General features: G+C 32.3%; 1 protein-coding gene across 7 annotated transcripts in view; it reads left to right on the top strand.

The window, feature by feature from the left end:
• PIGN (phosphatidylinositol glycan anchor biosynthesis class N) overlaps positions 1-13,049 on the top strand; it is a 214,839-nt gene that overhangs the window by 118,174 nt on the left and 83,616 nt on the right. The window lies entirely within an intron of this gene.

The raw sequence follows: 13,049 nt of genomic DNA, 5'->3' as shown, positions 1-13,049 counted from the left end.
TATGGAAATATTTAATTTATTATCATTTTATTAAACTAGAAAATAAATTATATATATATATATATATATAATATATAATATATATTCTTCTTACCTCTACATCATAAATCCTTCAGGTCCAGGAAAATGTTGGGTCTGGTTAGTGCAATTTTTTAAACAGTTTTATACAGTTTATACAGTTTCATTTTTCTTCTATCCCCTATTTTTTTCTTAGAACTTAAGAAGGGAAAAACAGCACATGAAATATTATTTTCATCTTTCCATTTAGAACTTGATGAAAAACTAGAGTGTTCCTTGCTATTGAAGCAATTTTTAAATGAAGAAAACTATAAAATAAACAGACATTTTATCCTTTTATCATTTATTTTATCCTTGACTTCTTTAAAATTATGTGTAATTTGATGTTTTTCTTGATCTTATTTTCATCTTTGCAGCTACATGTTTTCTTTGCCTCTATAGATTATAGTCCTTCAAAGCTTTTTTGTTTTGTTTTGTTTTTTGCTTTCAGATTAAGAAGCATTTATTTATTTTTTGGTAGGAGGTAATCAGGGCTAATCCAATGATCAGGCACTAAATATCTAAGGCTAGATTTGAACTCAGGTCCTCTTGACTTCAGGATTGATATTCTCTTATGTCACCTAATTTACCACTGCCCTTCAATGTTGAATGACTTTCTTTGACCAAGAAATTCATTGCTCGGTAACTAAACTTCTGGAGACTAGCTTCTCCAAAATCAGCTCCACTGGTTCTCTGACAAAAGACATACCCAGTTTGATGGTAGGTCTATATACTCAAAGCTTTTGCTAGCAAGGTCTAACTAACAGGGCTTTCTTTTTTACTGGTTTATCCTCCAGTGACACATCATGAGGTATCAGAGTAGGAGTTTAATGGAGGCAATATTCTTTCACTCTAATAGCAGGTCATAGATCATAGTTGTATAGGTTATCTAGATCTCCATTTTATTCATGAGGAAATTGAGACCACTCTGGTGAAATGACTTGCTCAGTCACATAAAGAGTGAGTTGCAGAGCTGCAATGTACACTTAGGTCCTGTGAATACCTGGATGTACTCATGTCAGAAACTGGAGAGTAAGGAAGAGGAGCTTGCCTCCTAAAAGATTTAAAAAGAGATTGGCCTAATGAGATCCATTTCCTTTGAAGTATTAACTTCTATGGAATGGTTTTTTTTTTTTCAATTTCCAGCTGGTGCTATACCTTCTATAATATTTGTCTAGACTTAGGGGAAGGGCACTGTATTAATGAACACATCAACCAAGGAAATTGCTTTAATAGAAAGACACATAGAAGATTCCCCCCCTTTTTATTTAGTCTCAAGTATATGTTTTAAATATACCTTTTACCTCTGCATTTCTGTGGGTTTGTGATCTCATAGATGCTCATTATATTCCAGTGTTGAATTGTCACCAACTCACTCCTTCCTTCACTGTGCAGCAAAGGGGTTGTCTAATGAGTATCAAGGCAGCTACATGGCACAGTAGGTAGAGGGCTAAGTTTGGAGTCAGGAAGACCTGAATTCAAATCTTGTTTGTCCCAAGACCCTGGGTATGTTATTTAATCCCTGTTTGCCTCAGTTTCCTCATTTATCAAATGAAGATGATAATAACATCTACCTCACAGAGTTGTTAGTATCAGATGAGATAATAATTGCAAAGAATCTAGCATAGTGCCTGGTCCAGAGTAAGTGCCATGTAAATATAAGTTATTTATATCATCCTTTTGACTGTGTGACCAGCCATAAATATCTCTCCTGCAGTTCTCCTGCACAGTTCTATGTTTTTTTATGTTTCAGTCTATTCATACTCATTGAATATCTCTCCATTTCCCTTTCAGTGTCCTGTAAATCTAATTTTCAGAGAATGCAATATTCTTTAACTTCCAGTCATACAGCACGACAGGAAGAATTAAGGACAGTGACAGGGGATTGAAAGCTTTTATAGGTTAATGTACCTTCTTTGCAACCTAACAGTCTCAGAGTGTGATCCAGAACCCTGAGAAGTTAAATATTTCCCCAGGGTCCCAGAGCAAGTTAATGTGGATCAGAGATATAAGTCTTGAGCCCAGATCTTCCTGACTCTGAGGCCCACTTCCTCAAATACTGAATTCTGCCCCTTACAAGAAGAATACTGATACTAAAGAAAGAGGCTTTTGTTTCAGGGAGAAGTAGGGTTTCATTAAAAGCATCATACAATTCCCAAAGACATTTCAACAGATCAGCTCTCCTTAATAATAGGGCCTTCTTATTACTTTTTATTAAAACACAATATTTATATTTTTGATGATCAGTGAGTGAGATTATTCCTATAAACTTTGATTTCTAGAAATCTATTACATTTCAGATTAATTATGTTATATGCTTATTCATATCTGTTTCTGAATCCATTGATATAGAGGGGAAGTGACATTTTATAAATTTCTCTGAGTCAGTTGACTACAAAGAACCTTAGACTGAGAGGACAAAGAAATCCAGGTGAGGGTTAAGAAGGTAATAGTTGTTCATTCTTCCAGGTGTGAGACAAATTAGCTCAAGGAGAGATGCATTTCTTCTCTGCCTGTTCCCATAGGGTGGGTGGGGGTGTTGTAGGTTGGCTAGTGGGAAACAATAGCTGGGAAATGCAGTGTTTGCTTCAGTTGACTCCTTCCTACAAATGAGGAAGCTCAGAGCAGGGTAGGGACTTCCAGGCCCTTGCTTGGCTGTGGTGGAAATGGAAATTCTCTCCTAGTTATCAGTGTTGATGACTCACATCTTGCACTTCTGAAGGAGTTCAACAACCAGTGTTGTTGCTTGTTTCTGTAAATACACCAATTTAAAGAGGAAATAGTAAGGAAGAGGAAATAGAAATGTGTTGGGAGGGAAGAAGGGAGAAAGAAGGAAAGGGAATGATGAAAAATTATTGTGCAGACCAGTGATTTTATTGTGCAGTCCATGATTTTAGCTGTAAGTTAATTAGTTAAAGATATGAGATTTAACAATTTTTAATTTTTAATTACCCATATATCCCCATGTATATGATGCTCCCATGAATAAGATGCACTTTAATTTTAGGACCTGAAACTTGAAAAAAAATTGTGTTACATAAAGTTATTGAACTCAAGTTTTATTTATCATGAAATTCAAGGACCTTCTGCTTGTAGATTTCAGGCATCTTTTGGGCAGGTCTGATGCATGGACACATGCACAGTCCATTCTGTTTCATGAACCTAAAACACCAGTTGTGTCCTCCTTTGAAATCAGTAACTTCTTTTTCATCAGCTATTCTTCATGCCTCCTGCTGAACCATCTTTGTGGACACAGGAATTTCAGTTGCCCTTTGCTCTTCAATCCATCTCTTCAATTCCCTCTCTAACTCAGGCCATTTTGCTGACTTGCCTCTCATGTTCTTCTTCTGACAGGGTGTTTGCAGTAGGGTTTCCTTCTTCCCCTAGTCAGTCTCAGATTGTTTTTTTTCAGTTGGAGGAGGACCCTGATGTTCAGCAGCACAATTTCCATTCCCTTTTGCAAACTGGATCACTTTGAATTTGAATTCAGCATCATATGAAAATCTTTTTCTGAGTCATTTTTGGACAGAATGTGGCAAACATAACCTCATATACTGGTAACAGATGTGAAGCAATGAGCACAAAGACAACAAGTGCAAAAAAAGCAGGAAATGCAAGTAAAAAATCTACAGCCACTGTATTAAGACACTCCTAGTTTTTAGACCCCAAATTTTTCAAAAAAGGGTTCATCTTATACATGGGAATATATTGTAATGAGCATTTTATTTTCTTTCCTTCCCACTTGGCTACAGAAAAGAGAAAAACAAAACCCTTGTAACAGATATACATAGTTGAGCAAAACAAATTCTTACATTATCCATCCTTATCCATAAATGTATCTCATTGTGCATCTTGACTTCATCACTTCATCTATCTCTGGGAATCACATAATGTTTCTATTGCTCTTTGTCTGCAGTAATATTGCTGAGAGTGAAGAGAATTCATTCAAACAACATTCACTGATGTATTATTTCTCAGAGGTGGCTTTTAACAACTTAAAAGTAACTATAATGAGAAATTTTTCTTTGTCTTTTCTCTCATTTTTGCATTGATTGTTGCCACCTATGTGAAATAAACCATTATTTAATAAATGTGGAAATGGTCCAGAAGCTTTCCAGGAAAATGCACCCCCTTTCAAATGATAAAGTTTAGGAGGGAAAACTGAAATATTTGAGCATTTATATATTTTATTCAAGAGACAATACTTGGTGATAAAGAAGTTAATGAGGTTTGTTTTTTCTGTCAGTTGAAAGGAACTCTTCTGCTCTCTTTTTTAAAGTTTTTTCTTAACCTCAGTTGTCTCATTTGAGGCTCCAGCTGTCCTTTCAGTCAACCAGAGCTAAAATAGCTTCCTCTAGAGGACTTAGGCACTATTTTCTGAGTAGAATATCTTTCGCCTCCTACTGATCTCTGATTGACCCCATCTGTTCTGATCTTCCTTGTTGAGCCTTCCTAGCTTTCTGATAATTTACCTGGCAGGAGTTTCTTTAGCATTTCTATAGCCCTTTTGCCCCATTTCCTTATTTTTTTCTCTTTAGATCATAAGCAAATTATGTAATGTCAAGAAGTAGCTTATGCTTTAAGTATACCAAATTTTAAAAAGGAATAGACCAAAATAGGTTTTTTCCCAAAAAGTATATAAGAATTTTTCCCTTTTTTGAAATTCAATGGTGTTAGTTATTTCTTCAGTTGGATTGGAATTAATTTAACTAATTTAACCAATTCATAAGAGTTATTTACATTTTATTGTAAATAATTTTTATATCAGTTCTAGTAGAAAAAGTACTGACCTTGGTCAGTCAGAAAAGACTAGGGTTAGAAAACTTCCTTTACTTCTGTAACATCTCTCGCAAGAGGCTGAACCTTCCTGGCATCTCAGTTTCCTTAACTAGAATATGAGAATAATACTTTTTGTACTTTCCTCCTAAAATGAAGATCAAATAATCTATATAAATGATTTGCAAACTTTAATGGACTTTGTAAATGTGATTATTATTATTATTATATCATATTGAAGTAAATTTTGTTCTAAAATGAACTTTTCTCAAGGCATGTATATTTAAAAAAAACCCAATGAAAGGCACGCGCACGTGTGTGTGTGTATATATATATATATAAATGTGTATGCAACTGGTGATTGCATCTCTCCAGTGTCAATCTACCATCTCATTTTTTTTTTTGTTTTTAAATGCAAATATTATGGAATGTCCTGACTCTGAACAGGAAAAAGTGTATTGTATTGGACAATGGTGATTCAGTCTGGTACCACAGCTGGATTGGCTGACTAATATCCTTAGGAATAAACACAGGATTTTGAATTAAAATTAGCTTTTTATTTCTTTACTCAGCCCTTATTCTCTCATCAAATAACAGTTATAAAATATGTGCATAGGATCATAGATTTAGAGCTATAAGGGACCTCAAAGAGCATCTAACACAATTCCCTCATTTTACCAATAAAAGAAACTGAAGTCCAAGGAGGTTGTGACTTATTCACAAGGTAGGATTTAAACCCAGATATTCTGGCTACAATCTCAAAATATTCACATACATATGTTAGGTTTTTAGAATAAGTAAGAGTATGAGACAAGCTAAAGTTTTCTTGAATGAATCAATCCATGAGCATTTATTAAAATGTCTTCTATTCATTAAGCATTGTATTAGTCTGTGGACACTGAAAAAACAAAAACAAATCATGTCTTTCCTTCACTCAGTTTACAATCTTGGGGGGGGGGGATGTATATTTCTAACCCTACAAAAAGAATTTTTCAAAAGTCTTAGTGAATTTTTAAACTATTAAAGCTCTAAATCTTGATTCATGTTTATAATATAAAAGATAGATGTATATACATGGATAAATTGATACTTTGTAGCCTTATCATTATATACTCTTTATCTGCAAAAAAATTACACTTGAAATATATACATGGTGCTATTCTAACTAATAATTATATATTCAAAGACTTATACAAAAATAAAATTTAGAAAATATTTTGAAAATACTATATAAATGGTAGAACAACCTATTCTCACAAAAATATATTTTGATGAAAACAGTGTGAAAGTGTACTTCATTATAAATCACACTTTAACATTTTATGCTACAGCAAATCTATGGATATAGATATGGAAGGCACTAACACCTGGGATGATCAAGAAGGGTCTTATGTAGAAGATGACATTTGAACAGAATTTTCAAGGAACCGAGATTCAGAAAGGTGACATAAGTAAGAATGTTCATGAGGGACAGTTAGTAGAAAGTAATGGAAATGGATAGAGTATTTTGAATGAGAAATGTTAAGTTCAATTGGGATGGACAGTAGAATGTGGGAGGAAAAATAATTTATGCATATGTATAAATATATATATGTGTGTACCTGGGAGTAATATACATGAAGATACACTTATAGGAACTAATAAGTGAGGGAGTATAATGAAAAGGAGAAGAGGAGTCTAGAGTAGATCTATGGGACCAACCAAGTGGGGCATGCTATAGATATTGATTGATTCAGCCAATGAGCCTGAGAAAGCATAGTAAGAGTAGTATTAGGAGAACAAAAACAAAACAGTGTCACTAAAACTCTTAAGAAGACAGGAAGAGAGAATCTAGAAAGAGAGGCTGATCAGTCATGTAATATGTTGTAGAGAGGCCAAGAAGAATGAGGATAATATGTATCAACATGAGAAATTAGATGAGAAACAGAGAAAGAAAATCCTTTATAAATTTTAAAATATCACATATGTTATTTTTAATTACATGATAAAAAATAAAATTAGAAAGTCATAGAAATCTAGAGAAAAATAAGTTTAAAAAGGTCTTTAGATCAAGTTCATACTTCATTAGAGTTGTTTTTAGAGGTAGATTTGCTAATAATTCCAATTCACAGTTATTTAATTTCAGGGTTGGGATTGGGGAACAGGATGCTAAAAGATGTATGATAAACAAATCATACATTGAGAAGATGAATTGATTCTTATGTTTCCCCATAATAATTCTCTGTGGACTACTGCAGCTACACCATCCCTTTTATCTATTATAACTGAGTCTTGACTTTCCCTACTTACCTCCTTTGACTTCACCAAGTGTTGGACCCTCAAGACAAGACAAAATTCCTTTCTTCCTAGCATCCCCGTATACTATTCCTTCTGCTTCTAGATCACTTTATGAGTGATGCAGGAGTGTCAAATAGGCACTGTGCTACCAGTACTTTATTAAAAAAGCCACCATGCTCATTTTTGTTTTCTGCAATATTTAGTAAATTGAGGAGCATGATTGATGGGTTGCTCTCTTTGCATACCTTAAAGCATTATTTAACTTATCTATTATATTGTTAATTTTATTATAGCATTATCTTTCTTTGATTTCCCTAATCATATTAAAGGAAGCCCTAAATTTCTCAACTTTCTTATCCTTGATTCCTTACTCAACTGAATTTGTCTATTCTTTTCAAAGTTAATAATGATCTTTTAATTGTCAAATCTAGTGACCTTTTCTTTTCATCATTTCGATTCCTCTACAGCATTTGACTCTGTTGCTCATACCTTTTTCTTGGATACTTATCTGCTCTAGATTATGGAAAATGTTATGTCACCTATAAAAGCTCACCTCTTTAAAAACTTAGAGATAAATTTTTTTCTTACTTGTCTTCCAAATGAAAAGCCTCTGAACATATTTGTTAAAAATAACAAAAATACAACAGCATTTGATTAGTTTTCAAGAATAATGGATTGAAATCAGAGAAGATGGAAATTTCCTAGCTGAATTTCAAGAAACACCTTTGCATAATTGGTAGATGGGAATGAAAAATGAGTATCATAATTTAGTAAGCACAGCCAACGATGCATTTCTTCCATTTGGATCCACATGTTGTTGTGATGTATCTTCAACTTTGACAGCCATTAGAGACAAGTATTAATATAAACAGAACTTAGAACCAGGCCCTCACAGTTCTAAAGTATGATTTATAATAAAGTATACTGTTTCATGTTATTTTTGCCAAAATACTGTTATTTTAATCAGGTTTTTCTACCATTGAAATAGTACTTTCAAAATATTTTTAATTTTTATTTTTATATGTTTTAGAATGTATAATTATTAGTGACATAGTACTATGAACATGATTATAAAGAAGTAAATATGCTTATATTCAGAATGTAATTTTTTGCTAATGAGGTTACATGATCAAAAAGTTTGGAGGGGGGCAGCGAGGTGATGTGATGAATAGAGTGCCCAGCCCTGGAGTCAGGAGGACCTGAGTTCAAATCTGAACTCAGACACTTAATAATTAGCTAGCTGTGTGATCTTGGGCAAGTTACTTAGCCCCATTGCCCTGAAAACAAACAAACAAACAAACAAAAAAGCTTTGAAAACCATTGCCTTAGATAGCATCTTTTCCAACTTATTGGGTTGCCCTTTTTTTACTTACTGTGACAAGAATGCTACTAGATTTTGTCCATTGAAGGTTGGATCAAAGAGTCTAGTTCTTAAGCCCAGGTGTTCAAGCATAAGTGTTCACCAGTTCAACAGTATGGGAGCCCCCAGAATCTAGGAGAAGAAAATAAGTAAAAAGTACTGTGTTTTATCACCCTCTAGTCTCCTCATGTACTCCTGCCTCCATTTTTCTATGTCCCATGCTTTCCTTAGTTTTCTCAATCTAATCAGTCCTTCCATTCTACTCTAAGACTTCATTAGTGCAGTATGTATAGTAGAATCTTTTGAATGGATGGTATGGAGGACATCTAGTTGTCTTATTGCTAAAAATGAACATCAGTAGAAACGTTGTTTAGATAGAATATTATTTTTTATTTTTCTTTCTTAATAAAAGTATACTATTTCTGTTTTAAGCTATGTGTTATATAGACTTTTTTGGTATAAACTGGGAACCTAGCCATCATTTAATAACATTGTGCCTATGAATAAATGTGTTCCTAGTACCAATGAAGTCATTAACAAATGAATTCTATAGCTTATTGCAACTAGAGATTTCCTGTTTACAGAAATACTCGACTGTAGCAAATATGTGAAACTCTATGAATAAAGGAAGTTGGGGAAAAAGATTAAAATTTCAGACCTGTGTAAAGAGACCTTTTGAAGAAAATTCACCATGTCCAATGTAGAAGATGAATTAGATTGATTTTGCTTGATTTAATGGATAGAACTAGGATCAGTGAGGAGAGAGAAGTTAAAGGAAAAAAGATTTTATTTTTGTAAGGGAAAATTTCCTAACAATTACAGCTGTCCAAAGATGAGCTAGTATATTTTGTAAGGTAAGAAATTTCCTATCACTTATAATTCTTTGTTGGCCATTTTAGTAAATATTACAGAGGGAATTCTTGATTCAGACTTGATGCCTCTCAACTCTGAGATTCAGTGATTCTTTGTGTTTTATCATTATTTTTGTTTAGTATTTAGTATTTAAAAATTATGATGATGCAAAAGAAGCCATTGCCTAGCCCTGAGCCATATTCTAAATAAACTACTTCATATGTTTACATATAGTTTTTGCTACTACAATATATTTAAATCCATTTAAGAATTTAATAATTAGCAATCCTCATTGCCTTATTGTTTAGCCTTTGATTCATAACTACATTCTGAAAAAATAGTTTGTAATGTAATATAGCTATAACACATACATATGCATTAATCATAACAATATGGTAAATTTTGTTTAATAATAGAGATCAGGATTATACCTATGATTTCTTAAGTATGGGGAACTTAAGAATTCAATCAATGCAGGTTGGCATCTCTGCAATTTGTGATCTTGGAGCATTGCCTGGGGCACTAAAAGGTTAAGTGATTTGCCCTGGTCTTTCTATTTTCAAGCCCAGTTTTCTATCCATTGTGCCATAGTGCCTAATTGATACAGATATGATCATATTCCATTTTAAAGTTTTTGTCTCATGGTTTCACGCAAGGTGCTTACATAAGTCAAAATGAACTGTCAAACACAGTTAATCACCAACTGATCAGACAGTTAATCATAGACTGACTAAGGGTCTACAAGCTATAGCTCTCAGAAAGGTTAAATTTTTAAAAATACCATAAAGTTTTATTTTAAAATGTAAAAACAATTTTTAATTGAGAGGGCTATTAAAAAAAACACACTATCCAGGCTGTACTTTGCTGATCTCAAGTCAGACTGTCCCTTTGAAATAGATATAGTAACTTCGTTTAATCACTGCATTCCTGTGTGAGGCATAAAGAGGTAGAAACACTGATTTTGTCAGTTTATTTAAGTCTAATATTCCATAAGGAAGGGACCATTTATAAGCATATTTATAATTAGTTCATTTATAATTATAGTCATGCAAAGAAGTAATTTATGTTTCTTCTTGAAAATATGGAAATGACACCAAATTTCTATTTTAAAGAATAATTCTAGGCTTATGGAAATGTAGGAATGGAAGAAACTTTGGAAGATCACTTAAGTTATATTTACTACTTTCTGCTGAGGATCACAACAAAAATTTTAAAATTTAAATTGAAATTGAAAAAAATTACTGAAGCATTATATATAAACAAACCTTTGTTTTGGAAAAGCTGAAAAGGACTTTATAATTCTTTAATCCAATTTCTTAATTTAAGGTATATTGGTGTGAGTTGGGAGGAATCCACGAAAGTAGATAAAAAAATAATTTTGTTTTCACCAATTTATTTCTTTTATAATGCCCATATATTTTATTTTAAAACATTTATCAGTAAAGGAGTTCATGAACTATACTAGGTTGCCAGAGAGGAGTCAAGAAACATAAAAAGAACAAGAAACACTCCTCTAATCTAGAATAATTTCAGATTTGAGGAAGCAGATGCCTTAGAAGGGTAAAGTGACTGGCCTGTGGTTATAGAACCTATAAAAAGCAGAATGGGGAGTTCAATTCTAGAATTTTTTTCTATAATAGCATGCTAATCCTTTTAAAAATTTTGCAATTAAACAGTATTGCTCTTCCATGGAATTATTCACTTTACCTATTGCTCTTCCAATGCTTAATTAGACAGTTATACAGTGCTAGTTTGCATTCTTTAAAATGCTGCATGAATAAAAAAAGACTATATTTACTCACTGTGTTATAATTTGCAACTTTTTACATTCCTTAAAAAAATAGAAGTTTAAAAGATTGCTATCAAGTTTTTAATTACTTTGAAGCAAAACATAAGAACTTACATGGATAATAAAAATCTCTTTCTGCTTTGTACTTAACCCCTGGTCAAAAGTTTCACTAAATTTGTTATGGTTGATGTAATCATTTCACTAGTAAATCATTCTCAATGTTATGTCAACATCTAAAGTATAAATCAATGCTTGCTCTTTTAAGAAGTTCTTCCATTTCTGGAAATAGAATTATTGATGAAAACCAAATAAGTTTTATCTAATATCTCTCTATATCCATCCTAAATTAAATGCCCAAATTGCTAAACTGGCATAAATGTTTATATCAGGATTCATAGTTACTACATCCATGTATAAAGTAACTTATTTTCTTTTAATTAGGAAATAAATGTTTATTTTTCCCTCATTCATTTTTATAATGTTTGGGCTTTTTTTTTGGGGGGGGGGGATTCAAACATTTTCTCTCACCTCTCATGTTGTTTTCTCTTTAAACATTTCCACTGAACAGCAGTATTCCCTGGAATGCTTTATTTTTCATCTTGGTTTTTGGGAAGTCTTTGAATTTTTGAATACTTGTTCAAAATATGGGAATCCTTGTCAATAAATTACCATTATATTAAGCCCTCACTCTTTGTCTTCTTCCACTTATTGCTTAGTCTAACCTTTGGTCCACATTTCTACTCATTTTTTAACAACATGATCATATTCCTATGTTTTTCTAATCTTTCATCTTACCATTATCTTTCCATCTTTTTCAGCACCTCAAGGCTATTTGGCAAGATATACCGAAGAACTGCATGAATAATCAAATTTATACTGATTAGAAACAGTTTTTCTCCTTAGTTGTGAATTCTCTTGCCATTCTGCATAATAACTGATGCACTCAGTTATAATTTGGTCCTTTCTAATGTATCACATGTGACTGTTGAATGAGTAACACTAATATTTCCCAGGATTTTAATTTTATATTAGAACTTTTTAGAATTTTTAGAATTTTAGAATTAATTAGAATTAATAGAATTTAGAATTTTTTCATTTACAAATAAAACTTTCCTTTCATATTTTATCCTCCATTTTTTTCTAGTGATTTATCTTTATCAAATCTCATAAAAATTATCTGAAAGTATTACTTCAGGAAATTCAGGATATATAGACTTATATGACTAGAAGGCACTTTGAATATCGCTACCTTTATAATCTGGGACAGATGAACCAGTGTGTTTCTTTTGAGTATTTCCAGTTCAATTCTACAGTTATTACAGAAATGTAGTTTACAGAATCTAAACTTTTTTCACTATAAGGAAATTCTTTTTTATATCTGAGCCGGTTCCTCATACTATAGTTTAAGGTCATTTATTTTCTTTAGGGCAGGGAGAAGTAACTAATCAAAATCAGTATCCTCTTTATAATAAATAATTCTTAATGCATGTGGATACAGTTGTTGTCCCCCCACCAAAATTTTTCAAGTAAAATTATTTAGGATCTTTAACCTTCTCTCAAAGGAAAGGTAGTTTTCTTCTTTCTAATCCTTTTTGCCACTTTTCTGAATCCATTCCAAGTTTTCTGCCTCTTTATTTGCTTTTTGACATGAAAGAAAAAGCTAAGCAGACAACTTCCTTAGCAGTAAAAGGATATGATTAAAATATTACAATGAAATTATTTTTAAAAACTATTACCAATGGAATTAATATTCTGTTAAGATAGTGAATTCATGTTTGGATTTTCTTTAAAAACAAGACTTTCAGATTATGGTATGTCTGTAGAATTCTCATATTTGGAAGATTTTGAAGTTTTTACATTCATGATTCATATGATTAATAAGATAAATTTTATATATTCTCATTCACTCATAAAATCTCCAAAACTTTCATGGATATC

The sequence above is a fragment of the Macrotis lagotis genome, chromosome X (assembly GCF_037893015.1).
Source record: "Macrotis lagotis isolate mMagLag1 chromosome X, bilby.v1.9.chrom.fasta, whole genome shotgun sequence".
NCBI lineage: Eukaryota > Metazoa > Chordata > Mammalia > Peramelemorphia > Peramelidae > Macrotis > Macrotis lagotis.
Note: the sequence above shows the minus strand (reverse complement) of the source record. Positions and strands in the feature narration are given on the sequence as shown.